The sequence below is a fragment of the Plectropomus leopardus genome, chromosome 9 (assembly GCF_008729295.1).
Source record: "Plectropomus leopardus isolate mb chromosome 9, YSFRI_Pleo_2.0, whole genome shotgun sequence".
Classification (NCBI taxonomy): Eukaryota; Metazoa; Chordata; class Actinopteri; order Perciformes; family Serranidae; genus Plectropomus; species Plectropomus leopardus.
In genome coordinates, this window is record NC_056471.1 from 34742671 (window position 1) to 34756127 (window position 13457).

The 13457-nt window shown below is 41.7% G+C and overlaps 1 protein-coding gene across 3 annotated transcripts in view; it reads left to right on the top strand.

Annotated features, from left to right (window-relative positions):
• The first annotated feature begins 2968 nt into the window (after window positions 1–2968).
• The window catches only part of LOC121947741 (protocadherin-1-like), a 29059-nt gene continuing 18570 nt past the window's right edge, over window positions 2969–13457 (top strand). The window contains exons 1-2 of one of the 3 annotated variants that reach the window (XM_042492843.1): window positions 2969–3418; window positions 3529–3616. The gene's annotated coding sequence lies outside the window, so the exon portion shown is untranslated. Of the gene's footprint in view, window positions 3617–12342; window positions 12759–13457 lie in introns of those variants that run through there. The other 2 variants (XM_042492842.1, XM_042492844.1) reach the window with 2 other exon arrangements.

Below are 13457 nucleotides of genomic sequence, written 5' to 3' on the forward strand. Positions count from 1 at the left end.
CCCAAACAACATGAACATGCTAACAGGCACACGGTAACGGATGAGAGGACGTGTTCACGTGTTCCTGTGTGAGGAGGAATGTGGTGGTGAATGACGGGCGTGTGAACACATGAGCCACAGCTATGCTCACCAGTGCTCCCAGTCCTCCCATCCAACCCTCTGTAATTAACTCAAACTGCTGTTTACTCAGACCTCCATCAGTGTGGAGGAAAAGAGCCACAGTAAACACTGCTCACAAAATAAAATAAATATCATCTCAGAGAGTTATATATATATATATATATATATATATATATATATATATATATATATATATATATATATATATATATATATATATATATATGCAGGAAGGCCAACAAACAGAAAGCATCGTGTCCTAAAGTGCTTTTACTTTTATTACTGTCGGTACAGTTTGCTGATGTTGCTTCTTTAAATGTAATATTTTAAATGCAATAGTTTAACAAGTATTTGTACAGTGTTACTTCAGGTTCATAGATAAATGAGTCAGCTGTATTTTAATTTAAGATTTGGAAGTCTGTGATGACAGAATCACCAAAACGTTTTAAAAGAAAAATAAAAAGTCACCAATTCTTTCAAAGGCACAAAAAGGCCCATAAATTTTAAAGACAAGAAAATCATCTGGAGACGCCCCACGACACTTTTATATGATGGAAAATAAAGTTATTTTTATTACCAAACAGCTGTGTTTTTGTTAGTTTTTTATAACCACAAAATCAGAGTGGAGTACCAACAACAAACCAAAGGAGCCAAAAGGTTGATTTGACTGACAAGTGTTTTATGGTTAGAGGGACTGTTTGTTATTTATGAAGGAGGCATGTGGAATTATATTTAAGCACTGGGGAGAGACTTAAGGTTTTATGTATTTGATGGCCAATTTTAAAAGAAATATTGCCTAGGGGTTTGGAGGGTATGTTTTCTCAACAACAAAAAAAGAATAAAAATAAAATAATAATAAATAAAAAATTTTGACCATTTTTTTCTTTACCTTTTTGGGGGCAATATGGTTTTTAACAAACGTTGGATTTGAAAGGCATGTTTGGAAGGCAAAGACTTTGGAAGGCTTAACAAGGTGTGTCTTCTTATAAAATATTGCTAAGAATTAACTAAAAGAAAACAACAGATTTTTTTAAAGAAAAAAAATCACTCAAAAAAATCACCAAAAGAAAAACTGAGAAAGAAAAAAATGGACTAAATTATTTTTTTTTAATAGGGCAAAAAAAAAAATCTCAAGAAAATAAATTCCAAAAATATTTTAGGTTAAAAAAAAGAAGTCACCAAGTGGGTTTGGAAGGCATGTTTTCTTTTAAAAAATCATCAAGAACTAAAACTACTTACTAAAAATATCTATTTTTTAATTTAAAAAAGCCAGCATTTTTTAAAGAAAAAATACACCAAAGAAATAAAAGAGGAAATGATTGCCAAATGGTTTGCTAGGCATGTTTTCTTTAACAATTGCCATGAAACAAAAAGTTAAAAATTTGCCAAAGATTTTTAAGAGATAAAATTCCAAAACAAGAACTAGAAATAGAAATAAAAATTGCCAAAAAATAAAGGAAAGAAAAATTTAAGAAAAAGAATAACCAGCATTTTTAACATTTCTGTAGAAAAAAAGCCAAACATTTTTATAACAAAACTGTCACTGAAAAGGGTCCAACAAGACAAAAAATATCTATATTTTTTTATTATTTAAAAAAGTTTTTTGAGAAAAAAAATACCAAAACTCCCTCCCCAGTGGTGACTGATTTGACATGCCTCCCCTGACCCCCCTCATAAATACCGAACAGTCCCTTACATCATGTTCCCCCTTACAGTCATCAATGACACCCAATCTTGTTTAAAATTAAGTTTTACTTTCCAGATTTGAAATCTGAAATACTTGACAGGATGTATTTAGTTTTAACAGTAGGCCTATTCCTTAAAAAAAAGCCAAAGCTGATATACATATAAAGGAGAGCGTCGTAATTGTTTTTGAATGATGTTTTTGGATTAGCTCTTTCAATGCAATGAAACTGAGGCGGCCATATGCAGGAAAACATGATCCATATGTTTAATATCAGAGTACAGTGAGCAGCTTTGGATTCCCGCCGCCACATGCTGAGAGCACACACGGCGGTAATAAACAGCCGTGAGGCCACACTTGTACCGTATATAGACTCCATCTTTACTCTGCATGTCCCCCCGCTGTCTCCGTGCTCCTCAGCCGCGGGAAAAAACACAGCGCGAGCTCTCTGCCGCTCCACCTGCCCGTCACGTGCCGCCCCTGGCCTGTAGGTGGCGCTCAGAGCGCGAGAGACGACAGCTTCCCGCCACTGACAAGAGCCGGAGAGAAGGAGGGAGACAGCCGGGGAGAGGGAGGCAGAGAGCCGGGGAGAGGGAGGCAGAGAGCCGGGGAGAGGGAGGCTGAGGGCCGGGGAGAGGGAGGCAGAGAGCCGGGGAGAGGGAGGCTGAGGGCCGGGGAGAGGGAGCCAGAGAGCCGGGGAGATGGAGCCAGAGAGCCGGGGAGAGGGAGGCTGAGAGCCGGGGAGAGGGAGGCTGAGAGCCGGGGAGGTACAGGCATTTAGAGTGACAGTTTGACCGTTTGAATCCGAAATAAAGCAGAGTTTTGCCCCTTTAACTCGTTTTACAGTTAATTTGAAGTGACCTGTGACTCCGAGCTGCCGCATACAGTTACAGTTTAATAAAAAAAAGAGACAGAAACAGGAGCCGGTCGCTGAGAAACGGCAGCCATATCTGTGAAAAATGACAGAAAGTGTTGGGGAACCCGCTCAGAGTTAGTTGTTGGGGTGGATGCTCGCCCCGCCCCTCCTCCCCCCCGCTTCGCTGTATAGAGAGTGTATAGGGGAGGGAGGGAGGAGGAGTGGGGGGAACAGCTCGGGAGAGAGGGAGCGCGAGAGAGAGAGAGAGAGGGAGGGAAGCGCGAGCGCAGTCGTTTGGAATCACTCCACTTTCTCATCACACACAGTGCAGCCGCGCGACCTGCTCCGTGCGGACCGGGAGGCGGACAGAGTTTGTAGCGGCAGAGCGGCGACCGCGCGTCGGGGTGGAAACTAACCGGACGACCGCTGCTGGCAACTCCCGGACCTACCGGACCTAGTGGTTCTTGATTGGGTGAATTGTAACCATTTTTTTTCTTTTTTTTCCTCTCCCTCCCCGTCCCGGTGCTCCGTCCGCGTACGCCGCCACCTCCTCCACCCCACTGCCTCCCCGAGCGTGTCATCAGCGGAGGATGCTGTCGGTACAAACCGCCCGGTGGTGACGTTCACGGAGTAGCAGAGAGTGACCCCGGTCCGGACGGGTGTTCCCCCGGCTGGTCTCCAGCCGTTCCCCCGGAGAGAGGAGGCACCGGCGGGCTGACGCGCAGCGCTGGTCACGACAGTGGACCCGGACAGAAACAGTGAGAGGAATTGGAGGAATAATTACCGCAGTCTGTGTGGATTGTTTCATTTGTTTTTAGGTCTTTTTTTCATCCTTGTGGATTGTTAATTTTTTTTTCTCCCGGAGCAGCTCCGCCTGGGCACCGAGGAGGAGCGGAGCCTGTAGCCGGGCTGGAGCGCTCAGAGCTGGGGAACCGCGCGGCTTTTACCCGGTCCAGGTAGGAACTTCTCCTCATACTGAATCCTAAATCTTTACATGACAACATGCATGTTGAATATGTCACACATGTAAATCCTGTCAGGGTGCAGGTCTGTAGGAGACGCTTTACGCACCACAAATAGGAGGATTCACTTTATTTTCCTTTTGGATGCGCTCCTCATTAAAAACACACACGGATAGATGGATGATAAACCCCCCAGAGGCGGTTATAACGATCCGCCAGCTGCTTTTAAAACACTTGTTGGTGAAATAAAGGCGTTTAAACCGATTGCATGTTCATATTCAGCGTCTAATCCCCGCTGATGGGTATTTTACCTACATTACACTACAGAGCTATTGATCCGTATCGATCCCTCCGTCCTCAACATGCATGTCAGTAATAAAATACAGCTTCCTGCGGGTCACTCCGGGTTTCCTAACCTCTCCCAAACTGAAAAATCACTACAGTAATCCCGTACAGTGCTTCAGGAGCCGAGTACAGTAAGCTGCACGGCTCCCTGCAGGAGCTGCCTCTCCATCTCAACACTTCTGCAGGGACTCTCAGTCCACACAGGAGCAGATAAAATGGCAGTAAAAAAGCTCGTCGTTACAATCAGAGGTTTGTCTGTAATATTGGAGCTAATGTGCCTGCAGGGACTCCACGCGCTGCTTAAAGCAACAATTCATCTGCTCATAAAGTGCTCACACAGGAGGCGAGGCGGCGTCCACATCAGCTCCATTTCTATGTCAGCTCTCACACAGACGCACCTGAGGCCTCCTGGGCACCTGTAGCATCTCATTTAACAAACACACACACACACACACACACACACACACACACACACACACACACTCACTCACACTCCTTGTGCTTGCTGTTAACATCAGCCCAAATAAAGGCAGTGGAGTTTCAGGGTAAACTGTAAAGGTGAGACCAGCAGGTGATGATGACAATCCGCTGCTGTGGAATCCAGTCAGTCCAGTCCCTCCAGTCTGCAGCTCCCAGAGAGAGAGAGGATGGGCGTTCAACCTGCTCTACATAGGGGGGAGGGAGGGAGGGGGAGTCGGGTATTTACATGCAAACTGCATCTGCCTCTCCCTGACAGAGACTGAGCTGTCGTAGTAAACGCCACCACCGCCACTGTGGTCGTCCCCCTTCAGGAACGCCTTGTGAACGCTCTTGTGATGTTTGCGTGGGCGCTCATGGGAAACGGGCGGTGTTACCCGATCCTTCTCTTGACCTTTGACCCCACCCCCCCGTCATGTCGCTCCGATCATTTCCTGCGACATGAAGACGCTTAAATCGGCTCTGAAACGGCGTCGCAATCACATTTTTACGGAGATGTTAGGCTCAGCGGGGGCCGGTGTGTTTCCTGGAGTAACGAGGGTTTCCACCGTCGGCGTCGGTGGGGCTGTGGGGAAAAATTAGAGCCGCAATGATTAATCGATTACTAGTGAAGTAGTTTGATAACTGATCAATCATTTTTAGTCATTTTGAAGATAAAAAGCCTCAATTCTGTGATTGCAGCTTCTTGAATGTGAATATTTTCTGGTTTCTTTCCTCTGTGACAAGAAGCTGAATATCTTTGTACATGTGAGGACATCATATTGAGCTTTGGGAAACACTGATCGACATTTTACTCCATTTTTTGATATTTCATAGATCAAATAAAGAATCGAGTAATCGACAAAACAATCGACAAACTCATTGACAATGAAAATAATCAATAGCTGCTGCTCCAGTAAAAATGCAAATTCTCAGCAGGTGTTTAGGTGGACAAAAGAGGACATTTAAAGACGTCATCTTGGGCTTTTCACCATTTTCTGACACTTTATAGACCATTAAACTAACAGATGAATTGATAAGATAAAGGACAGATTCATCGACAGTGAAAGCAGTCTTTATCTGCAGCTCGAGTGCAAATGCAAATCTGCAGCAGGCGTTTGGGAGGACAAAACAAGACATCTGAAGACGTCACATGAAGCTTTGCGACACACTTATCAACATTTTTTACCATATTTTGACATTTTATAGACCAAAAAACTTGTAGAATAATCGATAAGACAGATTAATCAATAATAAAAAATAATCAATATTTGCAGCTCATTTAAAATTGCAATTCAGCAGTAGGCATTTGGCAGACAAAACATGACATCTAAAGACGTCATTTTGGGCTTTGGGACACACTGGGGGACATTTTTCACTATTTTCTGACATTTAATAAACCAAACAATGGATGGATTAATGGACAGATTCACTGACAGTGAAAATAATCGTTATTTGCAGTAAAAATGCAGATCTGCAGCAGGCGTTTTGGCTTTTTTTAGCCTCTCTCTGGTATTTAAAAAAGCTGTAGTCTTGCTGTTGTGGCTTGGAGTCTCAGTTAAACATCTTTACATTGTCGTCATGAAATAATGTTGTACAAACACATAAAAAGCTCATTAAAGCCCCAGAGCTTCAGATTGTGGTTTCTGGTCAAAGTGGAGGGTTTCCCCGGTGCTTATATCAGACGCGGGCTCAGGTTCCTGCTGCTGTAAACGTATATTCAGCTTCGTTTGGAGGTGATGAGCTGAGATACTCTCTGAGGTTTGTGGCCGCGCTGTCACCGAGCTTCTGCCGCTGCGGTGTCGAGGGGCGAGGTCGGAGGTTTGACGCCGAGCTGTGGGATTCCTCTCTGCCTCCTTTAATTTGGAGGTGCAGCCGTCCAATTTTGACCAGATAAAACACACGTCTCGGTCATCCACGTCTCTGCGGGGGGCTGAGGGGGTGGAGGTGGAGGATTAGTCAGCGGGGGAGGAAGAGGAGGAGGAGGAGGAGGGAGGTCGAGCAGAGTCCGTTCTGCACATTTCTGCGTAAAAATTGGGGATCTGAGCACGGCGTGTTGTTAATGCCCGTCATTAAAATGGGAGCTGGGAGAGTGGAAATGGGTTTGGTGTGTGAAATGGAAGCACACACACACAGTCACATCCCGCTCTGCAGAGTAACAGCCGTCCATGTTTCCCATTTAAGACTTTTCACGGCAGGTTTCTCTCTTTTTTGAGAGTTGAGGTGTGACGATGAGCGGGCAGGAGAGGAGAGGCAGCGATTCCTCGGAAAGCTGCTCAGACCATTAATCAGTCTTTACAAAGAATCAGAGTCAGTCATTATTGGGAAACAGTCACGCCTGTGGCATCCAAAACATATTCACAAACACACTTTGTTCTCTTGTTTGATGAGATCTTCACTAGTGGGTGAAAACAACTGATTTTATTTCAACTTAAATCCAAAATATGTCAAACAAAGTAGATTTAATTGGATTTTCCTTCAGTGGACGATGGCAGTTTATGGCCTTCTGTTGATTCATCTACTTCAAAAACACACACCCTGCATACCGACACAGGTGAACTAAATACCTGCAGTCACGTCATTCTCTCACCTTTTTGGCTAAAATTCCTGAAAATACAATTATACTGACTTATAAGCAGTAAAACTGAATTAAATTCTTTATTTTCCATACTTGTCAGAAGTCTGAGGATGAAAAAGTGAATTTAGAAGAATTTTAGAATAGAAAATCAAAAATCTTTGACAAATCTGTAAAAATAGATGTTTTACTAAAAGCTATGCATAATTTTAAGCCAGTTTTCGCATTTACTGCATAATATAACACAAAAATGCATAAAAAAATCATCAATCAGATCCTTAAAACAAAGGAAAACTGAACTACAAGAACTACAACTGAATCACACTGTTTGTTTTGCATTCTTATTCTACGCAACATTTTAATTCATTTTTTTGAGTGTAGTGCAAAAATAAAACACCAAAATGCATAAAATTGTTTCTTTTGCATACTTTTCAGAAGTCTGAGGAGAAAAAACATTCATAATTTTAGATGAAATAAGCCAAAAATTTGAGTCAAATCTGGAAAAGTTGTCATCACTTTTGTGCAGATGTTTTGCACTGCATATTTTATGTTTTTTACTCCATGTGGTGCTAAATGCATCACCAAAATGCATAAAATTCACAGTGGACTCAGAGTGAAACATCAGCTAGCTGCCATGACAGCAGTTAAGGTGTGATGTCACTCACCTGAGCCAGGTGTCGTCGTCCTGATCGCTGTGATTGAAAACAGAACAAGGGTCACGAGGTCACCAAATGATCCCCGAGGGAATCCTGAGCACCCACAGCTGACTCAGTGTGGATCTGTCTGTGGGTGCTGACAGACGGACGGATGAGGTTGTTTCCTGCCATAAAACTGGACTAAAAGCTCTTTCATTGATCCGACGTTATATTGCTGTATTGATTTTGTTTTCGTGGAAGTCGATAGAGACGGGGGTCACGGTTGGTTTAAACGCTTTGACCGTCGCTGCCGCTTGCGCTCGGAGCACCAGGTGTCATTTCACACGCAAAATCTCTGCGTGCTCACGGTCGAAGAGCTGCCGTCATGTGACGAACGTAACGCAGCCGCCATTTTTAACTTCAGCTGTCACCGATAGGGCTGCAGCCGTTTTCACCAATTAACCCTTTGAAACCTGGATCGACATCAGTTTTCTTGTGCCGAGGTCAGGCGCCTTTTACAAGCTAGTTAACCCTTGAAACCAAAGCAAACTGGTTTCATTTCTGTCAAAAACATCAAGAAAAATAATAATTATTATAATTATTAAATTAAAATTATGTTACTATTATGTTTTTGAAAGAGGTCAAATCAATGTGCTCAAGTTTCAGAGGGTTCATTTGTGCTTTAAAACATCTTGTTCTGTTTTAATAGTCCCAAAACTAAAAGATGTATGTAGAATAATATTGATTATGTAAACTGTTGTCAGCTGATGTCAGAGCCATGTCTAGGAAGCTCTTCTTGTTTCCTATTTTCTTGAGTCACTTGAATGCATCACCTGAGCTGGCAGGTGTGTTGAGTCAGCTGAGCAGGTAGACAGCAGAGACCACAGTCTTCAGCTGCCGTGTGTTTGGTTAAATCTCAGTGTTACTGTTTGATGAATTATTTTATTTGAATTGAACTTTGTTTTTGTGGCGGATTGCTTATTTTAGGGGAATGTTTTTTTGGGGTGTTGGTGTTCGGCCTCACCCAGCAGCCCTCCGTCAGATTGGTCTGCGCCCGAAGCCCCCCGACCGACCACCGTAGAGTTTTTTTTAAGAATATATGAATTATTCATATTATAAATTCTAATGACTGTTGTGATAGTCTATAAAATAAATAAATTGCTTTTTTCAGTCCATTAAATGTAAATTTTCTGTAATAAAAATGATTAAAGTTTGATTTCCAGACAAATTTAAATCCAAGTATTGAACCTGAAACGCCTCAGTTTGGTCGTGTTTGGCTCTCGGTGTAAAGAGCGTCAGTCTGGTCGTGTTGGTGGTCCGGTTGTTGGTTCAGCAGTGTTTTTTTCTCATTTTGTCCTCTTGCTCTTGCCGTACTCTGACATGTGGAATAAATATGTTGCTGTGGATTTAAAACGGCAGTCTGATGATGCCTGATCTTTACTTCATACCAGCCTGCTGTTCATCTGCCATCCACTCCCATAATCCCCTTCTGCTGCTGCGAGGGATCAGTGTGTGTGTGCGTGTGCATGTGTGTGTGTGGTTAGACAGCACATCCTGTCAGCAGAAAGGTCACACGTTTGATCCTTGAACCAGTCAGTCCTGCCACAGTGCCTCTGAGCAACACAACAGGAAGCAGACAGAGACTGAAACCATTCGATCGAGTGAGTCAGCTCTCGGTTTTCCTGTTTCCTGTGTGACAGTAAAGTGTTCGTCACTGGAAGCCTCGTCGGTCAGCTGGTATGTTTGTGTCTCTTTTATTGCCGGCCGGTTAATTTCTGTGCTGTTGACTGAAGGTGTGGACGCGTTCACACTCTGTGATGCAGCCGAGCTGCAGGTGTGTTACAGGTGTGTTTATTGTCTCAGCTCAGGTGGATTTAAGGTGAGCAGTTCCTGTGAGCAGTGATTGTGGCCTGTTGGAATCTTCTGTTTTCACTCTTTGTTGTATTGAACTTTAACCCTTTAGGGACTGTTTGGTGCTTTTTATGCACTTTTCATGTTATTATAATTGTGTGTGTGTTGATGCATGTGTCCTAAATGTAGTCCAGATTGTGTATTTGAGTGTAATCAGTGAATTTGCAGCTCAGCTCCTACAATAAGTCTCAAATACACTGTGGAAACTAAATAGTTACATTCAGACTGTTCAGGTCAAAAAATGCTCCATTGAAACCCATTCAAACTGACATTTTTGATCCCACAGCCATCAGAGCAGAAAAACAGGACTTGTATTATTTCTGGGTGTCATTCTGGGCTTTTGACTCTGAATTTGTCATTTTGACTATTTTCCACCTGATGAGGTCATTTTGACCATATTTGGCATATGGAGGAAATACATGCTATTTCCACTAGGTGACCTGTCACAGTCAATGTAGCTGCTGATCCCTGACATATCCCAGACTGTCAGCAGCTACACTCACACACTGAGGAGGAGGAGATTAAAAATAACTAAAAACCTTAATGTGGTTATCAAATGTGGATATCAAAATGATTTAAAAGAACTAACAACTAGAGGGTTGTCGTTGAACATCCTGTCAGATTTGTAGTCTTTGATCAGATAGTTCCTGACTCCAGTTAAAATGCTCCTCTTGTGTTTAGACATTCAACATTTAGAAAAAAAATGCATAATTTAAAAAGTATAGCTCTTGTATTGGTGTAGAAACTTGGGTATATACTCGCATAAGTATGCTTTCTGCTTTCTGAAAATTTCCAACATCTCCACATTTTCATTTGAGCTTTTTGGAAGAACTAATTTAATGGATTTTGCACCAACTTCTCACTAACATTATTGTCTTGGTATTAGTTGTGTGCAAAAAAAAACAAAGGATGTATGGGGCTCTGTAGTTTTCTTTTTTGTGTTTTTTTTTTTAACATTTGGAGTTTTACAGACTTCCTCCTTCCTTTTTTAACACTAACAGAAACACCTGTATACGGGGTTTTTAAACACCAAAAATATGTTAAAATAGGAGACAGACTCCTTTCCCATTGCCAGTAGACCGGAGCTGTGTAGACGGCTCTACAGTCGATGCCTTTCTCTCCTCCCTTTTTTTCCTGGTATGTTGCGTTCGATGTCACGATTGTGCAGGAAAACAGGTTAGCAAACGTAGAAAGCAGCATGGAGGCCAGTGAAAACGTTAGTTACTTTTTTATATCTCTTAATAATTCAGTTTATCATACAAACTCAGCACAGTTTAAATTCTGAGCCAGGTTCATCTATTAATAGATCATTAATTTTACCAATAATCAGGAAAGTGGTTACAATTTACATAACCTGTACTCATAAAATACAAATATATGTGTACACACAGTGTAATTTGAGTATTTTTATAAGGAAAGACCAAAAAGTCAGTTTACGTCACCAGTCTCTATGACAACGGGGTTTTCACCCCATCATCCAGTGTGGTCATTTAAACACACACACAGACACACACACACACACACACAGGTGACGAGGCTCTGGCAACAGTTGGCTGCTAAATCTGAATAGGGAGGATGTGTGTGTGTATGTGCGCGCTAATCTGGATCAAACAATGGCAGTGAATGGACTCATTAGAGTAATCCCCTTTGTGCTGCAGGGTGGGGGGACCACACACACACACACACACACACACGCACACACACACACACACAAACACACACACAGATGCTGGACAGTCCGGAGCACTCAGCTCCACCATGAACATCCTGTCCTTCTGAGATCTGAAAACATCAAAGTGTCTTTTGATTATCTGTGTGTGCGTGTGTGTGTGTGTGTGTGTGTGCATGTGTGTGTGATATTTAATTCAGGAATGCTCTGATATGTGTGAACACGAGGCAGTGGACATTCAGGTTAGCTCACTGTAGTTTATATAAAGAACACACACCTGCACATACCTACACACACACACACACACACACACACACACACCTGTGAGGCTGAAACTTTCAGAACTGGTTTCTAGTTTGGCTGTGGGCCACCGGCGTGTTTGGTTGCCAGATTGAGCCGGATAGTTTTGATATTTTAATGGTTTGTAATTGGTCTGATAATGTTTGTGTGTAATTATAGAAAGCATTACTGCAATTAGAGCGGCTGCCAGGCAGGATTGTGTAACCTTTTTATGAAACACACGTGACTTTTATTTGGTTTCTGCGTTCACATTTAACATATTCACAAAGAAAAAGTGATCCGCTAATTAGTGAAATAAACAGACTGCTGTGATTATGTGAAGCAGTTAATGTGTTTCTATACTAATGAAGATTTCATCGCACACTTTCCCTTTTTCACCACTTTACATGTCCATTTGTAATCTCAAGGAAAGTCTAAAAATGGACCCGGGCGGCACAATTTATCAAAACACTATCAAAATAACAATGTAAGTGCAATATACAAATGTCAGGGGCTGCAATTTTTAGATGAAAGTATAATGTGTCACAATACACCATCCCATGCACACCATGAAGCCTCAGCTCCTTTCACTCTGCCTGCTCCAGGAAAAAAAAGAAAATAACAAAAACTCTTTTATAGAAGGAAGACGTGTGTTCCTTTAAAATCTCCAAATAATTATTAAAAAAACTATAGAAATTCAAAAATTTTAAAGAAAAAAGAACACCAAAAATGTTGAAAGATTAAAAAAAACCCTGATTGGTTTCTAAAAAAAATCCCCAATTTTTTTCTTTAAAAAAAAACGGGAAAAAGAAAAAAAAGACAAAATTTTTCAAATGGCCAAAATGTCTTCTTAAAAAATGCCCCAAAAATTTCAGGGAAAAACAAAAAAGCCCCAGAAATTTAAATTAAAAAAAGCTGATTTTATCCCCCAAGCAGAAGACTGGATCAGCCACTTTTTTTATATTTTTATCCAGTGAAAATGAAATTCAAAAATGACCGTTCCCACAAAAATCAGAATATTGAAAAATTGCAATATATTCCTAAATAATTGCAATATGATTTTTTTTGCAAATATGCTGTTTTATTGAAGTTCCTGTGAAACGGCAGCTTTACTCCCCTCATGTTGGGGCGGGTCCATGTGTCGAGTAGCCAGTGGGCTGTTTGTGATGGAGATGGAGGCCGTCTGCAGCTTGCAGCTGATCTGCAGATCACCACAGAGATCAGAGAGGTGCAGAAGCTCCAAAATTAAACCGGCTCAATCTGCAGGTCAGTCGCCCAGTTTACTGCTCACTGCTCCACCGTTTTATTTACATTTATTTAATTCAAGGCAACAAACTATTTATCGAGACATGGCACAAAAATTGGCAAAACATATATATATCAACAAAAGAAAGTAAAATTAGGCAAAAAGGTATTTATTTTATAGGGATTTGGGGATCATTTTCTAATAATCTTTTTTTCTCTTTTTAAACACTAATTTTTGGGTTATTTTTCTTGTCACCTTCTACTTATTTCTTGGGGATTTTCTTGCAAAGTTGGTTGTTTCCTTTTTTCTCTGTGTTTTCTAAAGAAATAAAACCGTTTTGCTTCGTTTTTAAAGGGTTAACTAGCTCGTGACAGGTGTCTGAAAGCAGCAGCAGAAAACTCATGTCGATCAGTTTCAAAGGGTTAATGTAAGATACAGATTTATCGCGGTGCCTGCTCCTCCTCGCTCCTCCTCGCTCCTTTAATATCTCTCACATTAATAGATGTTATTGACAAACTGGTGGCAGCAGTTTAAAAAGTGTCTGCACTTTGAAATGATGGAGTATTTGTACAGAAACACACTGATGTGAGACTTTGGACTCTGCGAGCGTGATGTGTGTGTGTTCGCTTCATGCGTGTGTTGACTCTGGCTGTGTTTGGGCTCACTGCTGTGTGTGTGTTTCACTGATAACACACTCAGAATGAAATCCACATATTAAA